The following is a 22,972-nucleotide window of genomic DNA, read 5'->3' as shown; positions in this document are numbered from 1 at the left end:
CTTCTCTCAGAAAACATTTACATTATTCTGTATATTCAAAGTTTGTGCAAGTCGAGTTACTCTGGTTTCTCTTCAAACCACGAATATATCTTTCGCCTTTTACTAAAGATATCCGTGGAGAGGAACAATTAATGAGTCTATAGACAATTTCTCTACACCCACTTTACGTGGGTAATATAAACAACATGAAATATGCAGCTTGGTCCCCCCTTTTCCTCGCTATTAATTTTTTTTTTTATCTCTCTCCATCAAATGTAGCATTACCTAGAAAAAAGATCACATGTAAAAAAAAATCAAAAACACTGACTATTATAGACTTATTTCTAGTTCGTGCTTAGAGGGGAAGCAAAGAAATTAGAAAGAAGCAGTTGCAGAAGTTTGTCATGCATGCCCAATATAAAGAGAGTGATTTACGGAGATTTCTTTGCGTGCGCCATGCGCCATGACGCTACTCTTCTCTGTATCGTTTCAGTTTGAGTTTATTCACGGCAAAGTAGCGATTAGTTTAAGAGCATGTTTTTCCATCCAATAAGTTGTTTTCTATAGCTATAGCGTGTTTTGACAAAGTGAAATACATGGTTTCATTACGCATACGTTGTATATTCGTTCTTATACTGTGTGTATGTGCATTGCCGTGGCTCCATTCGGTTGTAATATGATCACGTTGTTACACAACAAAAATATGAAAAATCTATCAAATTCATAAATTGCCAACATGGTTCTACGGCATAAATGTGCCATGTGTAGATACTTATTGGGTAGAATTTAAGGATGTTTGCAAAAAGTTCATTTTCGCAAACACCTTCTCTCAGAAAACATTTACATTATTCTGTATATTCAAAGTTTGTGCAAGTCGAGTTACTCTGGTTTCTCTTCAAACCACGAATATATCTTTCGCCTTTTACTAAAGATATCCGTGGAGAGGAACAATTAATGAGTCTATAGACAATTTCTCTACACCCACTTTACGTGGGTAATATAAACAACATGAAATATGCAGCTTGGTCCCCCCTTTTCCTCGCTATTAATTTTTTTTTTTATCTCTCTCCATCAAATGTAGCATTACCTAGAAAAAAGATCACATGTAAAAAAAAATCAAAAACACTGACTATTATAGACTTATTTCTAGTTCGTGCTTAGAGGGGAAGCAAAGAAATTAGAAAGAAGCAGTTGCAGAAGTTTGTCATGCATGCCCAATATAAAGAGAGTGATTTACGGAGATTTCTTTGCGTGCGCCATGCGCCATGACGCTACTCTTCTCTGTATCGTTTCAGTTTGAGTTTATTCACGGCAAAGTAGCGATTAGTTTAAGAGCATGTTTTTCCATCCAATAAGTTGTTTTCTATAGCTATAGCGTGTTTTGACAAAGTGAAATACATGGTTTCATTACGCATACGTTGTATATTCGTTCTTATACTGTGTGTATGTGCATTGCCGTGGCTCCATTCGGTTGTAATATGATCACGTTGTTACACAACAAAAATATGAAAAATCTATCAAATTCATAAATTGCCAACATGGTTCTACGGCATAAATGTGCCATGTGTAGATACTTATTGGGTAGAATTTAAGGATGTTTGCAAAAAGTTCATTTTCGCAAACACCTTCTCTCAGAAAACATTTACATTATTCTGTATATTCAAAGTTTGTGCAAGTCGAGTTACTCTGGTTTCTCTTCAAACCACGAATATATCTTTCGCCTTTTACTAAAGATATCCGTGGAGAGGAACAATTAATGAGTCTATAGACAATTTCTCTACACCCACTTTACGTGGGTAATATAAACAACATGAAATATGCAGCTTGGTCCCCCCTTTTCCTCGCTATTAATTTTTTTTTTATCTCTCTCCATCAAATGTAGCATTACCTAGAAAAAAGATCACATGTAAAAAAAAATCAAAAACACTGACTATTATAGACTTATTTCTAGTTCGTGCTTAGAGGGGAAGCAAAGAAATTAGAAAGAAGCAGTTGCAGAAGTTTGTCATGCCCAATATAAAGAGAGTGATTTACGGAGATTTCTTTGCGTGCGCCATGCGCCATGACGCTACTCTTCTCTGTATCGTTTCAGTTTGAGTTTATTCACGGCAAAGTAGCGATTAGTTTAAGAGCATGTTTTTCCATCCAATAAGTTGTTTTCTATAGCTATAGCGTGTTTTGACAAAGTGAAATACATGGTTTCATTACGCATACGTTGTATATTCGTTCTTATACTGTGTGTATGTGCATTGCCGTGGCTCCATTCGGTTGTAATATGATCACGTTGTTACACAACAAAAATATGAAAAATCTATCAAATTCATAAATTGCCAACATGGTTCTACGGCATAAATGTGCCATGTGTAGATACTTATTGGGTAGAATTTAAGGATGTTTGCAAAAAGTTCATTTTCGCAAACACCTTCTCTCAGAAAACATTTACATTATTCTGTATATTCAAAGTTTGTGCAAGTCGAGTTACTCTGGTTTCTCTTCAAACCACGAATATATCTTTCGCCTTTTACTAAAGATATCCGTGGAGAGGAACAATTAATGAGTCTATAGACAATTTCTCTACACCCACTTTACGTGGGTAATATAAACAACATGAAATATGCAGCTTGGTCCCCCCTTTTCCTCGCTATTAATTTTTTTTTTATCTCTCTCCATCAAATGTAGCATTACCTAGAAAAAAGATCACATGTAAAAAAAAATCAAAAACACTGACTATTATAGACTTATTTCTAGTTCGTGCTTAGAGGGGAAGCAAAGAAATTAGAAAGAAGCAGTTGCAGAAGTTTGTCATGCCCAATATAAAGAGAGTGATTTACGGAGATTTCTTTGCGTGCGCCATGCGCCATGACGCTACTCTTCTCTGTATCGTTTCAGTTTGAGTTTATTCACGGCAAAGTAGCGATTAGTTTAAGAGCATGTTTTTCCATCCAATAAGTTGTTTTCTATAGCTATAGCGTGTTTTGACAAAGTGAAATACATGGTTTCATTACGCATACGTTGTATATTCGTTCTTATACTGTGTGTATGTGCATTGCCGTGGCTCCATTCGGTTGTAATATGATCACGTTGTTACACAACAAAAATATGAAAAATCTATCAAATTCATAAATTGCCAACATGGTTCTACGGCATAAATGTGCCATGTGTAGATACTTATTGGGTAGAATTTAAGGATGTTTGCAAAAAGTTCATTTTCGCAAACACCTTCTCTCAGAAAACATTTACATTATTCTGTATATTCAAAGTTTGTGCAAGTCGAGTTACTCTGGTTTCTCTTCAAACCACGAATATATCTTTCGCCTTTTACTAAAGATATCCGTGGAGAGGAACAATTAATGAGTCTATAGACAATTTCTCTACACCCACTTTACGTGGGTAATATAAACAACATGAAATATGCAGCTTGGTCCCCCCTTTTCCTCGCTATTAATTTTTTTTTTATCTCTCTCCATCAAATGTAGCATTACCTAGAAAAAAGATCACATGTAAAAAAAAATCAAAAACACTGACTATTATAGACTTATTTCTAGTTCGTGCTTAGAGGGGAAGCAAAGAAATTAGAAAGAAGCAGTTGCAGAAGTTTGTCATGCATGCCCAATATAAAGAGAGTGATTTACGGAGATTTCTTTGCGTGCGCCATGCGCCATGACGCTACTCTTCTCTGTATCGTTTCAGTTTGAGTTTATTCACTGCAAAGTAGCGATTAGTTTAAGAGCATGTTTTTCCATCCAATAAGTTGTTTTCTATAGCTATAGCGTGTTTTGACAAAGTGAAATACATGGTTTCATTACGCATACGTTGTATATTCGTTCTTATACTGTGTGTATGTGCATTGCCGTGGCTCCATTCGGTTGTAATATGATCACGTTGTTACACAACAAAAATATGAAAAATCTATCAAATTCATAAATTGCCAACATGGTTCTACGGCATAAATGTGCCATGTGTAGATACTTATTGGGTAGAATTTAAGGATGTTTGCAAAAAGTTCATTTTCGCAAACACCTTCTCTCAGAAAACATTTACATTATTCTGTATATTCAAAGTTTGTGCAAGTCGAGATACTCTGGTTTCTCTTCAAACCACGAATATATCTTTCGCCTTTTACTAAAGATATCCGTGGAGAGGAACAATTAATGAGTCTATAGACAATTTCTCTACACCCACTTTACGTGGGTAATATAAACAACATGAAATATGCAGCTTGGTCCCCCCTTTTCCTCGCTATTAATTTTTTTTTTTATCTCTCTCCATCAAATGTAGCATTACCTAGAAAAAAGATCACATGTAAAAAAAAATCAAAAACACTGACTATTATAGACTTATTTCTAGTTCGTGCTTAGAGGGGAAGCAAAGAAATTAGAAAGAAGCAGTTGCAGAAGTTTGTCATGCCCAATATAAAGAGAGTGATTTACGGAGATTTCTTTGCGTGCGCCATGCGCCATGACGCTACTCTTCTCTGTATCGTTTCAGTTTGAGTTTATTCACGGCAAAGTAGCGATTAGTTTAAGAGCATGTTTTTCCATCCAATAAGTTGTTTTCTATAGCTATAGCGTGTTTTGACAAAGTGAAATACATGGTTTCATTACGCATACGTTGTATATTCGTTCTTATACTGTGTGTATGTGCATTGCCGTGGCTCCATTCGGTTGTAATATGATCACGTTGTTACACAACAAAAATATGAAAAATCTATCAAATTCATAAATTGCCAACATGGTTCTACGGCATAAATGTGCCATGTGTAGATACTTATTGGGTAGAATTTAAGGATGTTTGCAAAAAGTTCATTTTCGCAAACACCTTCTCTCAGAAAACATTTACATTATTCTGTATATTCAAAGTTTGTGCAAGTCGAGTTACTCTGGTTTCTCTTCAAACCACGAATATATCTTTCGCCTTTTACTAAAGATATCCGTGGAGAGGAACAATTAATGAGTCTATAGACAATTTCTCTACACCCACTTTACGTGGGTAATATAAACAACATGAAATATGCAGCTTGGTCCCCCCTTTTCCTCGCTATTAATTTTTTTTTTTATCTCTCTCCATCAAATGTAGCATTACCTAGAAAAAAGATCACATGTAAAAAAAAATCAAAAACACTGACTATTATAGACTTATTTCTAGTTCGTGCTTAGAGGGGAAGCAAAGAAATTAGAAAGAAGCAGTTGCAGAAGTTTGTCATGCATGCCCAATATAAAGAGAGTGATTTACGGAGATTTCTTTGCGTGCGCCATGCGCCATGACGCTACTCTTCTCTGTATCGTTTCAGTTTGAGTTTATTCACGGCAAAGTAGCGATTAGTTTAAGAGCATGTTTTTCCATCCAATAAGTTGTTTTCTATAGCTATAGCGTGTTTTGACAAAGTGAAATACATGGTTTCATTACGCATACGTTGTATATTCGTTCTTATACTGTGTGTATGTGCATTGCCGTGGCTCCATTCGGTTGTAATATGATCACGTTGTTACACAACAAAAATATGAAAAATCTATCAAATTCATAAATTGCCAACATGGTTCTACGGCATAAATGTGCCATGTGTAGATACTTATTGGGTAGAATTTAAGGATGTTTGCAAAAAGTTCATTTTCGCAAACACCTTCTCTCAGAAAACATTTACATTATTCTGTATATTCAAAGTTTGTGCAAGTCGAGTTACTCTGGTTTCTCTTCAAACCACGAATATATCTTTCGCCTTTTACTAAAGATATCCGTGGAGAGGAACAATTAATGAGTCTATAGACAATTTCTCTACACCCACTTTACGTGGGTAATATAAACAACATGAAATATGCAGCTTGGTCCCCCCTTTTCCTCGCTATTAATTTTTTTTTTTATCTCTCTCCATCAAATGTAGCATTACCTAGAAAAAAGATCACATGTAAAAAAAAATCAAAAACACTGACTATTATAGACTTATTTCTAGTTCGTGCTTAGAGGGGAAGCAAAGAAATTAGAAAGAAGCAGTTGCAGAAGTTTGTCATGCATGCCCAATATAAAGAGAGTGATTTACGGAGATTTCTTTGCGTGCGCCATGCGCCATGACGCTACTCTTCTCTGTATCGTTTCAGTTTGAGTTTATTCACGGCAAAGTAGCGATTAGTTTAAGAGCATGTTTTTCCATCCAATAAGTTGTTTTCTATAGCTATAGCGTGTTTTGACAAAGTGAAATACATGGTTTCATTACGCATACGTTGTATATTCGTTCTTATACTGTGTGTATGTGCATTGCCGTGGCTCCATTCGGTTGTAATATGATCACGTTGTTACACAACAAAAATATGAAAAATCTATCAAATTCATAAATTGCCAACATGGTTCTACGGCATAAATGTGCCATGTGTAGATACTTATTGGGTAGAATTTAAGGATGTTTGCAAAAAGTTCATTTTTGCAAACACCTTCTCTCAGAAAACATTTACATTATTCTGTATATTCAAAGTTTGTGCAAGTCGAGATACTCTGGTTTCTCTTCAAACCACGAATATATCTTTCGCCTTTTACTAAAGATATCCGTGGAGAGGAACAATTAATGAGTCTATAGACAATTTCTCTACACCCACTTTACGTGGGTAATATAAACAACATGAAATATGCAGCTTGGTCCCCCCTTTTCCTCGCTATTAATTTTTTTTTTTATCTCTCTCCATCAAATGTAGCATTACCTAGAAAAAAGATCACATGTAAAAAAAAATCAAAAACACTGACTATTATAGACTTATTTCTAGTTCGTGCTTAGAGGGGAAGCAAAGAAATTAGAAAGAAGCAGTTGCAGAAGTTTGTCATGCCCAATATAAAGAGAGTGATTTACGGAGATTTCTTTGCGTGCGCCATGCGCCATGACGCTACTCTTCTCTGTATCGTTTCAGTTTGAGTTTATTCACGGCAAAGTAGCGATTAGTTTAAGAGCATGTTTTTCCATCCAATAAGTTGTTTTCTATAGCTATAGCGTGTTTTGACAAAGTGAAATACATGGTTTCATTACGCATACGTTGTATATTCGTTCTTATACTGTGTGTATGTGCATTGCCGTGGCTCCATTCGGTTGTAATATGATCACGTTGTTACACAACAAAAATATGAAAAATCTATCAAATTCATAAATTGCCAACATGGTTCTACGGCATAAATGTGCCATGTGTAGATACTTATTGGGTAGAATTTAAGGATGTTTGCAAAAAGTTCATTTTCGCAAACACCTTCTCTCAGAAAACATTTACATTATTCTGTATATTCAAAGTTTGTGCAAGTCGAGTTACTCTGGTTTCTCTTCAAACCACGAATATATCTTTCGCCTTTTACTAAAGATATCCGTGGAGAGGAACAATTAATGAGTCTATAGACAATTTCTCTACACCCACTTTACGTGGGTAATATAAACAACATGAAATATGCAGCTTGGTCCCCCCTTTTCCTCGCTATTAATTTTTTTTTTTATCTCTCTCCATCAAATGTAGCATTACCTAGAAAAAAGATCACATGTAAAAAAAAATCAAAAACACTGACTATTATAGACTTATTTCTAGTTCGTGCTTAGAGGGGAAGCAAAGAAATTAGAAAGAAGCAGTTGCAGAAGTTTGTCATGCATGCCCAATATAAAGAGAGTGATTTACGGAGATTTCTTTGCGTGCGCCATGCGCCATGACGCTACTCTTCTCTGTATCGTTTCAGTTTGAGTTTATTCACGGCAAAGTAGCGATTAGTTTAAGAGCATGTTTTTCCATCCAATAAGTTGTTTTCTATAGCTATAGCGTGTTTTGACAAAGTGAAATACATGGTTTCATTACGCATACGTTGTATATTCGTTCTTATACTGTGTGTATGTGCATTGCCGTGGCTCCATTCGGTTGTAATATGATCACGTTGTTACACAACAAAAATATGAAAAATCTATCAAATTCATAAATTGCCAACATGGTTCTACGGCATAAATGTGCCATGTGTAGATACTTATTGGGTAGAATTTAAGGATGTTTGCAAAAAGTTCATTTTCGCAAACACCTTCTCTCAGAAAACATTTACATTATTCTGTATATTCAAAGTTTGTGCAAGTCGAGTTACTCTGGTTTCTCTTCAAACCACGAATATATCTTTCGCCTTTTACTAAAGATATCCGTGGAGAGGAACAATTAATGAGTCTATAGACAATTTCTCTACACCCACTTTACGTGGGTAATATAAACAACATGAAATATGCAGCTTGGTCCCCCCTTTTCCTCGCTATTAATTTTTTTTTTTATCTCTCTCCATCAAATGTAGCATTACCTAGAAAAAAGATCACATGTAAAAAAAAATCAAAAACACTGACTATTATAGACTTATTTCTAGTTCGTGCTTAGAGGGGAAGCAAAGAAATTAGAAAGAAGCAGTTGCAGAAGTTTGTCATGCCCAATATAAAGAGAGTGATTTACGGAGATTTCTTTGCGTGCGCCATGCGCCATGACGCTACTCTTCTCTGTATCGTTTCAGTTTGAGTTTATTCACGGCAAAGTAGCGATTAGTTTAAGAGCATGTTTTTCCATCCAATAAGTTGTTTTCTATAGCTATAGCGTGTTTTGACAAAGTGAAATACATGGTTTCATTACGCATACGTTGTATATTCGTTCTTATACTGTGTGTATGTGCATTGCCGTGGCTCCATTCGGTTGTAATATGATCACGTTGTTACACAACAAAAATATGAAAAATCTATCAAATTCATAAATTGCCAACATGGTTCTACGGCATAAATGTGCCATGTGTAGATACTTATTGGGTAGAATTTAAGGATGTTTGCAAAAAGTTCATTTTCGCAAACACCTTCTCTCAGAAAACATTTACATTATTCTGTATATTCAAAGTTTGTGCAAGTCGAGTTACTCTGGTTTCTCTTCAAACCACGAATATATCTTTCGCCTTTTACTAAAGATATCCGTGGAGAGGAACAATTAATGAGTCTATAGACAATTTCTCTACACCCACTTTACGTGGGTAATATAAACAACATGAAATATGCAGCTTGGTCCCCCCTTTTCGTTGCTATTAATTTTTTTTTTTATCTCTCTCCATCAAATGTAGCATTACCTAGAAAAAAGATCACATGTAAAAAAAAATCAAAAACACTGACTATTATAGACTTATTTCTAGTTCGTGCTTAGAGGGGAAGCAAAGAAATTAGAAAGAAGCAGTTGCAGAAGTTTGTCATGCCCAATATAAAGAGAGTGATTTACGGAGATTTCTTTGCGTGCGCCATGCGCCATGACGCTACTCTTCTCTGTATCGTTTCAGTTTGAGTTTATTCACGGCAAAGTAGCGATTAGTTTAAGAGCATGTTTTTCCATCCAATAAGTTGTTTTCTATAGCTATAGCGTGTTTTGACAAAGTGAAATACATGGTTTCATTACGCATACGTTGTATATTCGTTCTTATACTGTGTGTATGTGCATTGCCGTGGCTCCATTCGGTTGTAATATGATCACGTTGTTACACAACAAAAATATGAAAAATCTATCAAATTCATAAATTGCCAACATGGTTCTACGGCATAAATGTGCCATGTGTAGATACTTATTGGGTAGAATTTAAGGATGTTTGCAAAAAGTTCATTTTCGCAAACACCTTCTCTCTGAAAACATTTACATTATTCTGTATATTCAAAGTTTGTGCAAGTCGAGTTACTCTGGTTTCTCTTCAAACCACGAATATATCTTTCGCCTTTTACTAAAGATATCCGTGGAGAGGAACAATTAATGAGTCTATAGACAATTTCTCTACACCCACTTTACGTGGGTAATATAAACAACATGAAATATGCAGCTTGGTCCCCCCTTTTCCTCGCTATTAATTTTTTTTTTATCTCTCTCTCCATCAAATGTAGCATTACCTAGAAAAAAGATCACATGTAAAAAAAAATCAAAAACACTGACTATTATAGACTTATTTCTAGTTCGTGCTTAGAGGGGAAGCAAAGAAATTAGAAAGAAGCAGTTGCAGAAGTTTGTCATGCCCAATATAAAGAGAGTGATTTACGGAGATTTCTTTGCGTGCGCCATGCGCCATGACGCTACTCTTCTCTGTATCGTTTCAGTTTGAGTTTATTCACGGCAAAGTAGCGATTAGTTTAAGAGCATGTTTTTCCATCCAATAAGTTGTTTTCTATAGCTATAGCGTGTTTTGACAAAGTGAAATACATGGTTTCATTACGCATACGTTGTATATTCGTTCTTATACTGTGTGTATGTGCATTGCCGTGGCTCCATTCGGTTGTAATATGATCACGTTGTTACACAACAAAAATATGAAAAATCTATCAAATTCATAAATTGCCAACATGGTTCTACGGCATAAATGTGCCATGTGTAGATACTTATTGGGTAGAATTTAAGGATGTTTGCAAAAAGTTCATTTTCGCAAACACCTTCTCTCAGAAAACATTTACATTATTCTGTATATTCAAAGTTTGTGCAAGTCGAGTTACTCTGGTTTCTCTTCAAACCACGAATATATCTTTCGCCTTTTACTAAAGATATCCGTGGAGAGGAACAATTAATGAGTCTATAGACAATTTCTCTACACCCACTTTACGTGGGTAATATAAACAACATGAAATATGCAGCTTGGTCCCCCCTTTTCCTCGCTATTAATTTTTTTTTTTATCTCTCTCCATCAAATGTAGCATTACCTAGAAAAAAGATCACATGTAAAAAAAAATCAAAAACACTGACTATTATAGACTTATTTCTAGTTCGTGCTTAGAGGGGAAGCAAAGAAATTAGAAAGAAGCAGTTGCAGAAGTTTGTCATGCCCAATATAAAGAGAGTGATTTACGGAGATTTCTTTGCGTGCGCCATGCGCCATGACGCTACTCTTCTCTGTATCGTTTCAGTTTGAGTTTATTCACGGCAAAGTAGCGATTAGTTTAAGAGCATGTTTTTCCATCCAATAAGTTGTTTTCTATAGCTATAGCGTGTTTTGACAAAGTGAAATACATGGTTTCATTACGCATACGTTGTATATTCGTTCTTATACTGTGTGTATGTGCATTGCCGTGGCTCCATTCGGTTGTAATATGATCACGTTGTTACACAACAAAAATATGAAAAATCTATCAAATTCATAAATTGCCAACATGGTTCTACGGCATAAATGTGCCATGTGTAGATACTTATTGGGTAGAATTTAAGGATGTTTGCAAAAAGTTCATTTTCGCAAACACCTTCTCTCAGAAAACATTTACATTATTCTGTATATTCAAAGTTTGTGCAAGTCGAGTTACTCTGGTTTCTCTTCAAACCACGAATATATAACCTACAGACGACTTTGCAGCTTAGAAGAATATCCCTTCGGGGATTTTAGGACTTGGTATTTTGAAGATGGAGTTGGCCATTTTACAGAGATCCGTGAAGGTTTCAATTTCCGGACCTAGAAGGGACCGCGTGACGAGGGAGACAGTCATATCCAGACTAGTGGAACTCATCGGAAACAAGACCCACCTGCGTTCCCTATGGAGGACCGAGACGGGACCTTCGTGGTATGCTACCCTGGAGACGCCTGAAGAAGCAGAAGCTTTGGTAAACAGGAGAGGGTTGACTACAGATGATTACACCCTGGTATTTTCGCCTTGTAATCGAAGGCGTTTGCACGTGAGGGTTCACTGGCTTCCCCTATGGACACCATCTCCTGATGTTATCTCCTTTTTCGAAAATTTCGGGAGTGTAACCAGTTGCTATGAGGAGACTCAGAGCCACACCACCTTAAAGGCTGGATATGGAACCGGCGTACGGCATATTGAGATGGATGTCAGAGAGGGGACACAGTACGATATTCCCTATCGAGCATCAATCAATAGACGACAGTGTTTGATAACCATCCCAGGCAGACCACCCTTGTGCCTCAAGTGTGGTGTTGTTGGACATTACCGGTCAGAGTGTGATCGCCTTTCTAGACGACCTCCAACATCTTATTCTGGTGCGGTAAGAAGATCAGAGAAGACACCTGAAGCGCCTGGAGAGAAGGACACCCCTCAAGACAAACAGGGGAGTGAACCAGATAACAGTTTAGTGGTAAATGGAGATGACAGTCATCCTAGCAGTAGCCCAACGGTGGATAAATCTGTTGGTAGTATGGGCCCTTTGCAAGACAAGGAGTCTGAGATTGTTGGTGAGAGTTCAGCTGACATCTCTCAACATGCTCATGACAATGGTGAGTCTGGACAAGAACCAGATCATGTGGAGATTTTAGAGAGGAGAATAATGGGCCCCCCGCAAGACAAGCGCGGGAGGGGGCAGGAGGTTGATTTTATGGGCCCCCCGCAAGACAAGCGCGGGAGGGGGCAAGTAACTAGTGAGGATTCGTTGGATGGGGACGACGAGGATGAAGACATTGATGTAGACTCTGACTGTTGTATTTCATTCAGCCCAGAAACACAGCAGTCTGTGAACATTGAATCTTTTAAAAAGAAACTATCTAAAAAGAAGAAAAAACTTAAAAAGAAGAAATTGAAGGCAAGTGCCAATTTACTTAAGGAGTCATTAGTTACATGTAGTAATTCTAGTCCATCTATGATGTCATTGCTATCTCCGTCATCAACAGTTGTTGACCCAAGTGTTCAAATTGACGAGGAGCTGCGTAGCAGTGCGACTTAACGAACTATTAGTTTTCAACCTTTGTAATCACAACTATGGACCGAAATATGGACTTGGCAAAAAGAACACTGGCCTTGTTTTTGTTAAGAGCTTTTGCTCCGTTACATGTTTTTGAATATATTATTCATAGTGTTTATTTTTATATAATAGAATATAATTGTGTATGCAAAATAACTTTGTACATGTATATTTATTTTTTCATAAATAACAAAAATGGCTACCTCATGTAAATACAAAATAGCCACATTAAATAGCAATGGCTTGCTAAATAAATTAAAACAATTTGAGATAAAAGATTTTATTAGAGCTCATAAAATTGATATTATATTTTTACAAGAAACGCACATTTATTCAAAAAAATTAGAATCTAATATAGAAGACTTTTTTAAATGTAAAACATATTTTTCTTATGGAACGAATAAATCAAGAGGTGTTGGAATATTAATTTTCAATAAAACAATTATTCCTGAAAATTTTAAATTTGATCTTGATGGAAGATTTATGTATGTCGATTGTGATATAAATGGAAATGGATTTAGATTTATTAATGTATATTGTCCAAATGATGAAAAAGAAAGAGTAGAATTTTTAATTCATATTCATCCTTATTTTGTATGTAATAGAAAAATAATATTCGCCGGGGATTTTAATTGTATTATGAATGCCAAGTTGGATAAAAGGGGAGGTAATCCAAATTCAGGGCAAAAAGGGGCTGATCAGATTAAAGCATTAGTTTCTGATTATAATTTGTGCGATTCATTTAGATATCTTTTTCCTATTAAAATTTCAACGACTTGGCTTTCTTTTGCTCAAAATGTTTCATGTCGTTTAGATAGAATATATATAAGTAGTATTTGTAAACAATATATACATAATGTTACTGTTAATCCTGTTGGTTGTAGTGATCATGATGCAGTTATTTTAACGTTTGAAAATAACACTGACTTAACCACTGGTTCTGGTTATTGGAAAATAAATAATACTGTTTTACAAGATAAACCATTTATAGATTCGTTTAAGATATTCTGGTTAAATTTAATAGATGAAATGGATGGTGATCAAGATTTTTGGTCAATTTGTAAAGATAATATTAAGTTATTTGTTATTGAGTATTGTAAACGTAAAAACAAAATAAAACGTAGAATTTTACATGAATATGAACATAAATATCATACATTACAAAAACATGAGCAATCTTATCCTGGCGAATATATTGAACAGGTAAAGGCCATCAAAGATTTAATATATGAGTTTCAAAAAGATAGTTTCCAAGGTTCAAAAATTCGTTCGAGAGCTAAAGTTTTAGATAATTCTGAAAAACCGTCAAAATTCTTTTTTCAGTTAGAAGCTAATAGAGGACGGAAGAAATTAATTACGAAAATAGAGGAAAATTCAAAACATTTTTCTACTTCTGGCGATATTTTAGATCAGTTTCGGAATTTTTATACAAATTTATTTACCACAGAAGGTATTGATAATAAACTTTGTGATTATTTTTTGGATGATTTACCAAAATTAAGTGAAATAGACAAAAATATTATTGATGAACCTTTTACAAAAGATGAAATTTTAAAAGCTCTCAAAGGTATGGAGAATAATAAATCTCCTGGTCCAGATGGCCTTTCTAAAGAATTTTATGTAACATTTTTTGATATTATGTCAGATTTTTTACTTGATATGTATAATAATATATTTAAAGAAGGTACATTGTCTGATGATCAGAAATTATCATATATAACACTTATATGTAAAGATCCAGAAAAATCTCACTTATTGAAGATGTATCGACCGATATCACTTTTGAACGTTGACGTCAAGATTATATCCAAAATTATCACTAACAGATTTATGGCTGTCATGCATGTTTTGATACATCCCGATCAAACATGTGCGGTTCGTGATAGATCTATTCTTGATAACGCTCATCTTTTTAGGAACATCTCTGATTATGTCGAACAGAAAAACATTCCTTGTGCTTTTGTTGGTCTTGATCAAGAGAAGGCCTACGACCGTGTAGAGTACGATTTTCTTTTTGAAGCTTTAGAGAAGTACAATTTTGGTCCTAATATTATAAAATGGATCAAAATTTTATACACAGATATTTCTTCCTCCGTTATTGTTAATAATTACATATCGGATCCTTTTCCGTTGACTCGAGGCGTAAAACAGGGGTGCAGTTTATCTCCCTTGTTATACGTCCTAGCTCTTGAACCTTTTGCGAGAAAAGTTAGAGCTGATGAAGATATTTCTGGTGTCAGATTACCAGGATCTATGGAACAGGTTAAAATATCATTATATGCTGATGACTCTAATGGTATATGTACTGATGATAAATCCATTGGTAAACTTTTATACTGGTGCGAATTATATGGTAGGGCTTCTGGTGCCAAGTTAAATAAATCAAAGACGAAAGGTTTATTTCTTGGTAAATGGAAGTCCAGGTCTGATCATCCTTTTGGTATATCTTGGGCTGAAAAGATAAAAATTATTGGTATAATGTTTGGTAATAATGTTACTGCTGATGACATATGGCATTCTATATATATAAGATTTTGTAAAGTTTTAAATACTTGGTTATTAAATAGAAATTTATCATTATTAGAAAAAAGTATGATTATAAATTCAGTAGCATGTGGTAAACTATGGTATGTTGGATCAATATATCTTATGCCAGATCATTACGTGAAACTTTTTGAGAAGAAAATATTTTCCTTTCTTTGGCCGTATAACTGTGAGCCTGTTTCAAGGCATACTTTATATTTACATAAGTTTTTTGGCGGATTAAACATTGTTAATATTCGCCAAAAAATGACGTCTTTTCAGATAAGACATATTCAAAAAATCATTGCTAACTGTGATGCTAAATTTACCTTTTTTTCTATTTATTGGATCGGTCTTTCTTTGCGTCTTTTGAATTCGCAGTTAGCCAGGAATTCTATTCCTCATACCGATCAAGTTCCACTATTTTACTTGTCATGTCTAAAGTCTTTGAGGTCCTTTACTGACAAGAATCCAGACATTTCACTTGATGGTCTAAAAACAAAAGATATTTATAATTTAAGTTTTGATTTAGATTATAAAGTTAAGATTTGTGAGAAAAATCCACATATTAATTATACACATGTATTCCAAAATTTATGTAACAAATTTATTGACAAATGTGCTAGAGATATCATGTTTAAAATTGTTCACGATGTGATTCCTGTCAATTTTTATATGTATAAGAGACATATATATAAAATCGATAAATGTACCTTTTGTAAACATTTTCATGTTGAAACTATTCAACATTTATTTTATGATTGTGAACATGTTAAACCTTTGAAAACTATTTTGAACACCTGGTTTGTTTCACTTACTCAGGGTAGTCAGTTTACTTTAGATCATATTCGCTTTCGTGATTTGCCCTCTTTACATGGAAAATCTTTGCAGATTGCATTATTTCTTATTAGTGAGTTTGTATATGTTATTTGGTGTTATAGGAACCTGGTCAAGTTTGACCATGTTCCTTTTTCTGGTCAGTCTCTGATTATGAGGTTTTTAGGTCGCATTCGTGTCAGAATTCTTGCTGATTTTCATCGTATGCCTTTATTAGAGTTTGTAGAGACATGGTGCACCTGCAACAATATGTTTTGTCGTGTTGTGGGTGACCGAGTCATCATATCTTTCATGGGTTGACACCCCCCCTTTTTTTGTTGAATTTACCATGTGGTGAATTTTAGTACGATAACAGTTTCACAAAGTTATAAATTTTCTCTAAAATAATTATTATTGCCAGGGAAACAACTTACCAACTGTTTTTCCTGAAAAATCTATCAGTAACCCTGATTATTTTGGAAGAGATCCCAAGTTTCTTTGAGCACATGGTCTACCTTGTTGATCGGTCAATTAATTTATAGTCTATTTCTTAGTGTACTTTCGTCTTTGATGTACCTGCAAAGATATGACGTGTTAAAGTCCGTTTCTTCTTTTTTGACAAAAATCAATAATATTTTGATAGTAATTATATTTTTTCTGACTACGTCAATTATTCAAAGGTTTAACATCATATGTAATATGTGTAATATATTGTTATTGTTATATGGGCTTATTCCCATGTATTTTTACTTGTATATATTTTGTTACCTTTACCTTTTATTAAAAATAAAAAAAAAAAACTAAAGATATCCGTGGAGAGGAACAATTAATGAGTCTATAGACAATTTCTCTACACCCACTTTACGTGGGTAACATAAACAACATTAAATATGCAGCTTGGTCCCCCCTTTTCCTCGCTATTAATTTTTTTTTTATCTCTCTCCATCAAATGTAGCATTACATAGAAAAAAAAACCACATGTAAAAACATATCAAAAACACTGACTATTATAGACTTATTTCTAGTTCGTGCTTAGAGGGGAAGTAAAGAAATTAGAAAGAAGCAGTTGCAGAAGTTTGTCATGCCCAATATAAAGAGAGTGATTTACGGAGATTTCTTTGCGTGCGCCATGCGCCATGACGCTACTCTTCTCTGTATCGTTTCAGTTTGAGTTTATTCACGGCAAAGTAGCGATTAGTTTAAGAGCATGTTTTTCCATCCAATAAATTGTTTTCTATAGCTTAGCGTGTTTTGACAAAGTGAAATACATGGTTTCATTACGCATACGTTGTATATTCGTTCTTATACTGTGTGTATGTGCATTGCCGTGGCTCCATTCGGTTGTAATATGATCACGTTGTTACACAACAAAAATATGAAAAATCTATCAAATTCATAAATTGCCAACATGGTTCTACGGCATAAATGTGCCATGTGTAGATACTTATTGGGTAGAATTTAAGGATGTTTGCAAAAAGTTCATTTTCGCAAACACCTTCTCTCAGAAAACATTTACATTATTCTGTATATTCAATGTTTGTGCAAGTCGAGTTACTCTGGTTTCTCTTCAAACCACGAATATATCTTTCGCCTTTTACTAAAGATATCCGTGGAGAGGAACAATTAATGAGTCTATAGACAATTTCTCTACACCCACTTTACGTGGGTAACATAAACAACATTAAATATGCAGCTTGGTCCCCCCTTTTCCTCGCTATTAATTTTTTTTTTATCTCTCTCCATCAAATGTAGCATTACCTAGAAAAAAAAACCACATGTAAAAACATATCAAAAACACTGACTATTATAGACTTATTTCTAGTTCGTGCTTAGAGGGGAAGTAAAGAAATTAGAAAGAAGCAGTTGCAGAAGTTTGTCATGCCCAATATAAAGAGAGTGATTTACGGAGATTTCTTTGCGTGCGCCATGCGCCATGACGCTACTCTTCTCTGTATCGTTTCAGTTTGAGTTTATTCACGGCAAAGTAGCGATTAGTTTAAGAGCATGTTTTTCCATCCAATAAATTGTTTTCTATAGCTTAGCGTGTTTTGACAAAGTGAAATACATGGTTTCATTACGCATACGTTGTATATTCGTTCTTATACTGTGTGTATGTGCATTGCCGTGGCTCCATTCGGTTGTAATATGATCACGTTGTTACACAACAAAAATATGAAAAATCTATCAAATTCATAAATTGCCAACATGGTTCTACGGCATAAATGTGCCATGTGTAGATACTTATTGGGTAGAATTTAAGGATGTTTGCAAAAAGTTCATTTTCGCAAACACCTTCTCTCAGAAAACATTTACATTATTCTGTATATTCAATGTTTGTGCAAGTCGAGTTACTCTGGTTTCTCTTCAAACCACGAATATATCTTTCGCCTTTTACTAAAGATATCCGTGGAGAGGAACAATTAATGAGTCTATAGACAATTTCTCTACACCCACTTTACGTGGGTAACATAAACAACATTAAATATGCAGCTTGGTCCCCCCTTTTCCTCGCTATTAATTTTTTTTTTATCTCTCTCCATCAAATGTAGCATTACATAGAAAAAAAAACCACATGTAAAAACATATCAAAAACACTGACTATTATAGACTTATTTCTAGTTCGTGCTTAGAGGGGAAGTAAAGAAATTAGAAAGAAGCAGTTGCAGAAGTTTGTCATGCCCAATATAAAGAGAGTGATTTACGGAGATTTCTTTGCGTGCGCCATGCGCCATGACGCTACTCTTCTCTGTATCGTTTCAGTTTGAGTTTATTCACGGCAAAGTAGCGATTAGTTTAAGAGCATGTTTTTCCATCCAATAAATTGTTTTCTATAGCTTAGCGTGTTTTGACAAAGTGAAATACATGGTTTCATTACGCATACGTTGTATATTCGTTCTTATACTGTGTGTATGTGCATTGCCGTGGCTCCATTCGGTTGTAATATGATCACGTTGTTACACAACAAAAATATGAAAAATCTATCAAATTCATAAATTGCCAACATGGTTCTACGGCATAAATGTGCCATGTGTAGATACTTATTGGGTAGAATTTAAGGATGTTTGCAAAAAGTTCATTTTCGCAAACACCTTCTCTCAGAAAACATTTACATTATTCTGTATATTCAATGTTTGTGCAAGTCGAGTTACTCTGGTTTCTCTTCAAACCACGAATATATCTTTCGCCTTTTACTAAAGATATCCGTGGAGAGGAACAATTAATGAGTCTATAGACAATTTCTCTACACCCACTTTACGTGGGTAACATAAACAACATTAAATATGCAGCTTGGTCCCCCCTTTTCCTCGCTATTAATTTTTTTTTTATCTCTCTCCATCAAATGTAGCATTACCTAGAAAAAAAAACCACATGTAAAAACATATCAAAAACACTGACTATTATAGACTTATTTCTAGTTCGTGCTTAGAGGGGAAGTAAAGAAATTAGAAAGAAGCAGTTGCAGAAGTTTGTCATGCCCAATATAAAGAGAGTGATTTACGGAGATTTCTTTGCGTGCGCCATGCGCCATGACGCTACTCTTCTCTGTATCGTTTCAGTTTGAGTTTATTCACGGCAAAGTAGCGATTAGTTTAAGAGCATGTTTTTCCATCCAATAAATTGTTTTCTATAGCTTAGCGTGTTTTGACAAAGTGAAATACATGGTTTCATTACGCATACGTTGTATATTCGTTCTTATACTGTGTGTATGTGCATTGCCGTGGCTCCATTCGGTTGTAATATGATCACGTTGTTACACAACAAAAATATGAAAAATCTATCAAATTCATAAATTGCCAACATGGTTCTACGGCATAAATGTGCCATGTGTAGATACTTATTGGGTAGAATTTAAGGATGTTTGCAAAAAGTTCATTTTCGCAAACACCTTCTCTCAGAAAACATTTACATTATTCTGTATATTCAATGTTTGTGCAAGTCGAGTTACTCTGGTTTCTCTTCAAACCACGAATATATCTTTCGCCTTTTACTAAAGATATCCGTGGAGAGGAACAATTAATGAGTCTATAGACAATTTCTCTACACCCACTTTACGTGGGTAACATAAACAACATTAAATATGCAGCTTGGTCCCCCCTTTTCCTCGCTATTAATTTTTTTTTTATCTCTCTCCATCAAATGTAGCATTACCTAGAAAAAAAAACCACATGTAAAAACATATCAAAAACACTGACTATTATAGACTTATTTCTAGTTCGTGCTTAGAGGGGAAGTAAAGAAATTAGAAAGAAGCAGTTGCAGAAGTTTGTCATGCCCAATATAAAGAGAGTGATTTACGGAGATTTCTTTGCGTGCGCCATGCGCCATGACGCTACTCTTCTCTGTATCGTTTCAGTTTGAGTTTATTCACGGCAAAGTAGCGATTAGTTTAAGAGCATGTTTTTCCATCCAATAAATTGTTTTCTATAGCTTAGCGTGTTTTGACAAAGTGAAATACATGGTTTCATTACGCATACGTTGTATATTCGTTCTTATACTGTGTGTATGTGCATTGCCGTGGCTCCATTCGGTTGTAATATGATCACGTTGTTACACAACAAAAATATGAAAAATCTATCAAATTCATAAATTGCCAACATGGTTCTACGGCATAAATGTGCCATGTGTAGATACTTATTGGGTAGAATTTAAGGATGTTTGCAAAAAGTTCATTTTCGCAAACACCTTCTCTCAGAAAACATTTACATTATTCTGTATATTCAATGTTTGTGCAAGTCGAGTTACTCTGGTTTCTCTTCAAACCACGAATATATCTTTCGCCTTTTACTAAAGATATCCGTGGAGAGGAACAATTAATGAGTCTATAGACAATTTCTCTACACCCACTTTACGTGGGTAACATAAACAACATTAAATATGCAGCTTGGTCCCCCCTTTTCCTCGCTATTAATTTTTTTTTTATCTCTCTCCATCAAATGTAGCATTACCTAGAAAAAAAAACCACATGTAAAAACATATCAAAAACACTGACTATTATAGACTTATTTCTAGTTCGTGCTTAGAGGGGAAGTAAAGAAATTAGAAAGAAGCAGTTGCAGAAGTTTGTCATGCCCAATATAAAGAGAGTGATTTACAGAGATTTCTTTGCGTGCGCCATGCGCCATGACGCTACTCTTCTCTGTATCGTTTCAGTTTGAGTTTATTCACGGCAAAGTAGCGATTAGTTTAAGAGCATGTTTTTCCATCCAATAAATTGTTTTCTATAGCTTAGCGTGTTTTGACAAAGTGAAATACATGGTTTCATTACGCATACGTTGTATATTCGTTCTTATACTGTGTGTATGTGCATTGCCGTGGCTCCATTCGGTTGTAATATGATCACGTTGTTACACAACAAAAATATGAAAAATCTATCAAATTCATAAATTGCCAACATGGTTCTACGGCATAAATGTGCCATGTGTAGATACTTATTGGGTAGAATTTAAGGATGTTTGCAAAAAGTTCATTTTCGCAAACACCTTCTCTCAGAAAACATTTACATTATTCTGTATATTCAATGTTTGTGCAAGTCGAGTTACTCTGGTTTCTCTTCAAACCACGAATATATCTTTCGCCTTTTACTAAAGATATCCGTGGAGAGGAACAATTAATGAGTCTATAGACAATTTCTCTACACCCACTTTACGTGGGTAACATAAACAACATTAAATATGCAGCTTGGTCCCCCCTTTTCCTCGCTATTAATTTTTTTTTTATCTCTCTCCATCAAATGTAGCATTACCTAGAAAAAAAAACCACATGTAAAAACATATCAAAAACACTGACTATTATAGACTTATTTCTAGTTCGTGCTTAGAGGGGAAGTAAAGAAATTAGAAAGAAGCAGTTGCAGAAGTTTGTCATGCCCAATATAAAGAGAGTGATTTACGGAGATTTCTTTGCGTGCGCCATGCGCCATGACGCTACTCTTCTCTGTATCGTTTCAGTTTGAGTTTATTCACGGCAAAGTAGCGATTAGTTTAAGAGCATGTTTTTCCATCCAATAAATTGTTTTCTATAGCTTAGCGTGTTTTGACAAAGTGAAATACATGGTTTCATTACGCATACGTTGTATATTCGTTCTTATACTGTGTGTATGTGCATTGCCGTGGCTCCATTCGGTTGTAATATGATCACGTTGTTACACAACAAAAATATGAAAAATCTATCAAATTCATAAATTGCCAACATGGTTCTACGGCATAAATGTGCCATGTGTAGATACTTATTGGGTAGAATTTAAGGATGTTTGCAAAAAGTTCATTTTCGCAAACACCTTCTCTCAGAAAACATTTACATTATTCTGTATATTCAATGTTTGTGCAAGTCGAGTTACTCTGGTTTCTCTTCAAACCACGAATATATCTTTCGCCTTTTACTAAAGATATCCGTGGAGAGGAACAATTAATGAGTCTATAGACAATTTCTCTACACCCACTTTACGTGGGTAACATAAACAACATTAAATATGCAGCTTGGTCCCCCCTTTTCCTCGCTATTAATTTTTTTTTTATCTCTCTCCATCAAATGTAGCATTACCTAGAAAAAAAAACCACATGTAAAAACATATCAAAAACACTGACTATTATAGACTTATTTCTAGTTCGTGCTTAGAGGGGAAGTAAAGAAATTAGAAAGAAGCAGTTGCAGAAGTTTGTCATGCCCAATATAAAGAGAGTGATTTACGGAGATTTCTTTGCGTGCGCCATGCGCCATGACGCTACTCTTCTCTGTATCGTTTCAGTTTGAGTTTATTCACGGCAAAGTAGCGATTAGTTTAAGAGCATGTTTTTCCATCCAATAAATTGTTTTCTATAGCTTAGCGTGTTTTGACAAAGTGAAATACATGGTTTCATTACGCATACGTTGTATATTCGTTCTTATACTGTGTGTATGTGCATTGCCGTGGCTCCATTCGGTTGTAATATGATCACGTTGTTACACAACAAAAATATGAAAAATCTATCAAATTCATAAATTGCCAACATGGT

The 22,972-nt window shown here is 34.9% G+C and overlaps 21 non-coding genes across 21 annotated transcripts; all 21 read left to right on the top strand.

Annotated features, from left to right (window-relative positions):
* The first annotated feature begins 56 nt into the window (after nucleotides 1-56).
* LOC139505361 (U5 spliceosomal RNA) lies at nucleotides 57-174 on the top strand. Its single transcript, XR_011659687.1, has one exon. It is a non-coding gene; the product is annotated as a U5 spliceosomal RNA (small nuclear RNA).
* A 684-nt stretch (nucleotides 175-858) lies between these two features.
* On the top strand, nucleotides 859-976 carry LOC139505360 (U5 spliceosomal RNA). Its single transcript, XR_011659686.1, has one exon. It is a non-coding gene; the product is annotated as a U5 spliceosomal RNA (small nuclear RNA).
* Nucleotides 977-1,660: 684 nt separating this feature from the next.
* Nucleotides 1,661-1,778, top strand: LOC139505359 (U5 spliceosomal RNA). The gene has a single exon (XR_011659685.1). It is a non-coding gene; the product is annotated as a U5 spliceosomal RNA (small nuclear RNA).
* A 679-nt stretch (nucleotides 1,779-2,457) lies between these two features.
* LOC139505358 (U5 spliceosomal RNA) lies at nucleotides 2,458-2,575 on the top strand. Its single transcript, XR_011659684.1, has one exon. It is a non-coding gene; the product is annotated as a U5 spliceosomal RNA (small nuclear RNA).
* Nucleotides 2,576-3,254: 679 nt separating this feature from the next.
* Nucleotides 3,255-3,372, top strand: LOC139505356 (U5 spliceosomal RNA). Its single transcript, XR_011659683.1, has one exon. It is a non-coding gene; the product is annotated as a U5 spliceosomal RNA (small nuclear RNA).
* A 683-nt stretch (nucleotides 3,373-4,055) lies between these two features.
* Nucleotides 4,056-4,173, top strand: LOC139505339 (U5 spliceosomal RNA). The gene has a single exon (XR_011659666.1). It is a non-coding gene; the product is annotated as a U5 spliceosomal RNA (small nuclear RNA).
* Nucleotides 4,174-4,853: 680 nt separating this feature from the next.
* Nucleotides 4,854-4,971, top strand: LOC139505355 (U5 spliceosomal RNA). The gene has a single exon (XR_011659682.1). It is a non-coding gene; the product is annotated as a U5 spliceosomal RNA (small nuclear RNA).
* Nucleotides 4,972-5,655: 684 nt separating this feature from the next.
* On the top strand, nucleotides 5,656-5,773 carry LOC139505354 (U5 spliceosomal RNA). The gene has a single exon (XR_011659681.1). It is a non-coding gene; the product is annotated as a U5 spliceosomal RNA (small nuclear RNA).
* A 684-nt stretch (nucleotides 5,774-6,457) lies between these two features.
* On the top strand, nucleotides 6,458-6,575 carry LOC139505290 (U5 spliceosomal RNA). Its single transcript, XR_011659620.1, has one exon. It is a non-coding gene; the product is annotated as a U5 spliceosomal RNA (small nuclear RNA).
* Nucleotides 6,576-7,255: 680 nt separating this feature from the next.
* Nucleotides 7,256-7,373, top strand: LOC139505353 (U5 spliceosomal RNA). Its single transcript, XR_011659680.1, has one exon. It is a non-coding gene; the product is annotated as a U5 spliceosomal RNA (small nuclear RNA).
* Nucleotides 7,374-8,057: 684 nt separating this feature from the next.
* On the top strand, nucleotides 8,058-8,175 carry LOC139505352 (U5 spliceosomal RNA). The gene has a single exon (XR_011659679.1). It is a non-coding gene; the product is annotated as a U5 spliceosomal RNA (small nuclear RNA).
* Nucleotides 8,176-8,855: 680 nt separating this feature from the next.
* LOC139505350 (U5 spliceosomal RNA) lies at nucleotides 8,856-8,973 on the top strand. Its single transcript, XR_011659676.1, has one exon. It is a non-coding gene; the product is annotated as a U5 spliceosomal RNA (small nuclear RNA).
* Nucleotides 8,974-9,653: 680 nt separating this feature from the next.
* Nucleotides 9,654-9,771, top strand: LOC139505349 (U5 spliceosomal RNA). Its single transcript, XR_011659675.1, has one exon. It is a non-coding gene; the product is annotated as a U5 spliceosomal RNA (small nuclear RNA).
* Nucleotides 9,772-10,452: 681 nt separating this feature from the next.
* On the top strand, nucleotides 10,453-10,570 carry LOC139505348 (U5 spliceosomal RNA). Its single transcript, XR_011659674.1, has one exon. It is a non-coding gene; the product is annotated as a U5 spliceosomal RNA (small nuclear RNA).
* A 6,961-nt stretch (nucleotides 10,571-17,531) lies between these two features.
* On the top strand, nucleotides 17,532-17,649 carry LOC139505347 (U5 spliceosomal RNA). Its single transcript, XR_011659673.1, has one exon. It is a non-coding gene; the product is annotated as a U5 spliceosomal RNA (small nuclear RNA).
* A 679-nt stretch (nucleotides 17,650-18,328) lies between these two features.
* LOC139505345 (U5 spliceosomal RNA) lies at nucleotides 18,329-18,446 on the top strand. Its single transcript, XR_011659672.1, has one exon. It is a non-coding gene; the product is annotated as a U5 spliceosomal RNA (small nuclear RNA).
* A 679-nt stretch (nucleotides 18,447-19,125) lies between these two features.
* LOC139505344 (U5 spliceosomal RNA) lies at nucleotides 19,126-19,243 on the top strand. Its single transcript, XR_011659671.1, has one exon. It is a non-coding gene; the product is annotated as a U5 spliceosomal RNA (small nuclear RNA).
* A 679-nt stretch (nucleotides 19,244-19,922) lies between these two features.
* On the top strand, nucleotides 19,923-20,040 carry LOC139505343 (U5 spliceosomal RNA). The gene has a single exon (XR_011659670.1). It is a non-coding gene; the product is annotated as a U5 spliceosomal RNA (small nuclear RNA).
* A 679-nt stretch (nucleotides 20,041-20,719) lies between these two features.
* Nucleotides 20,720-20,837, top strand: LOC139505342 (U5 spliceosomal RNA). Its single transcript, XR_011659669.1, has one exon. It is a non-coding gene; the product is annotated as a U5 spliceosomal RNA (small nuclear RNA).
* Nucleotides 20,838-21,516: 679 nt separating this feature from the next.
* Nucleotides 21,517-21,634, top strand: LOC139505341 (U5 spliceosomal RNA). Its single transcript, XR_011659668.1, has one exon. It is a non-coding gene; the product is annotated as a U5 spliceosomal RNA (small nuclear RNA).
* Nucleotides 21,635-22,313: 679 nt separating this feature from the next.
* On the top strand, nucleotides 22,314-22,431 carry LOC139505340 (U5 spliceosomal RNA). Its single transcript, XR_011659667.1, has one exon. It is a non-coding gene; the product is annotated as a U5 spliceosomal RNA (small nuclear RNA).
* Nucleotides 22,432-22,972: the final 541 nt, after the last annotated feature.

Source organism: Mytilus edulis, unplaced genomic scaffold, assembly GCF_963676685.1.
Source record: "Mytilus edulis unplaced genomic scaffold, xbMytEdul2.2 SCAFFOLD_128, whole genome shotgun sequence".
In the NCBI taxonomy this organism is placed as follows: domain Eukaryota; kingdom Metazoa; phylum Mollusca; class Bivalvia; order Mytilida; family Mytilidae; genus Mytilus; species Mytilus edulis.
The sequence above is the reverse complement of the archived record's forward strand: the minus strand, read 5'-3'. Positions and strand labels throughout refer to the sequence as shown.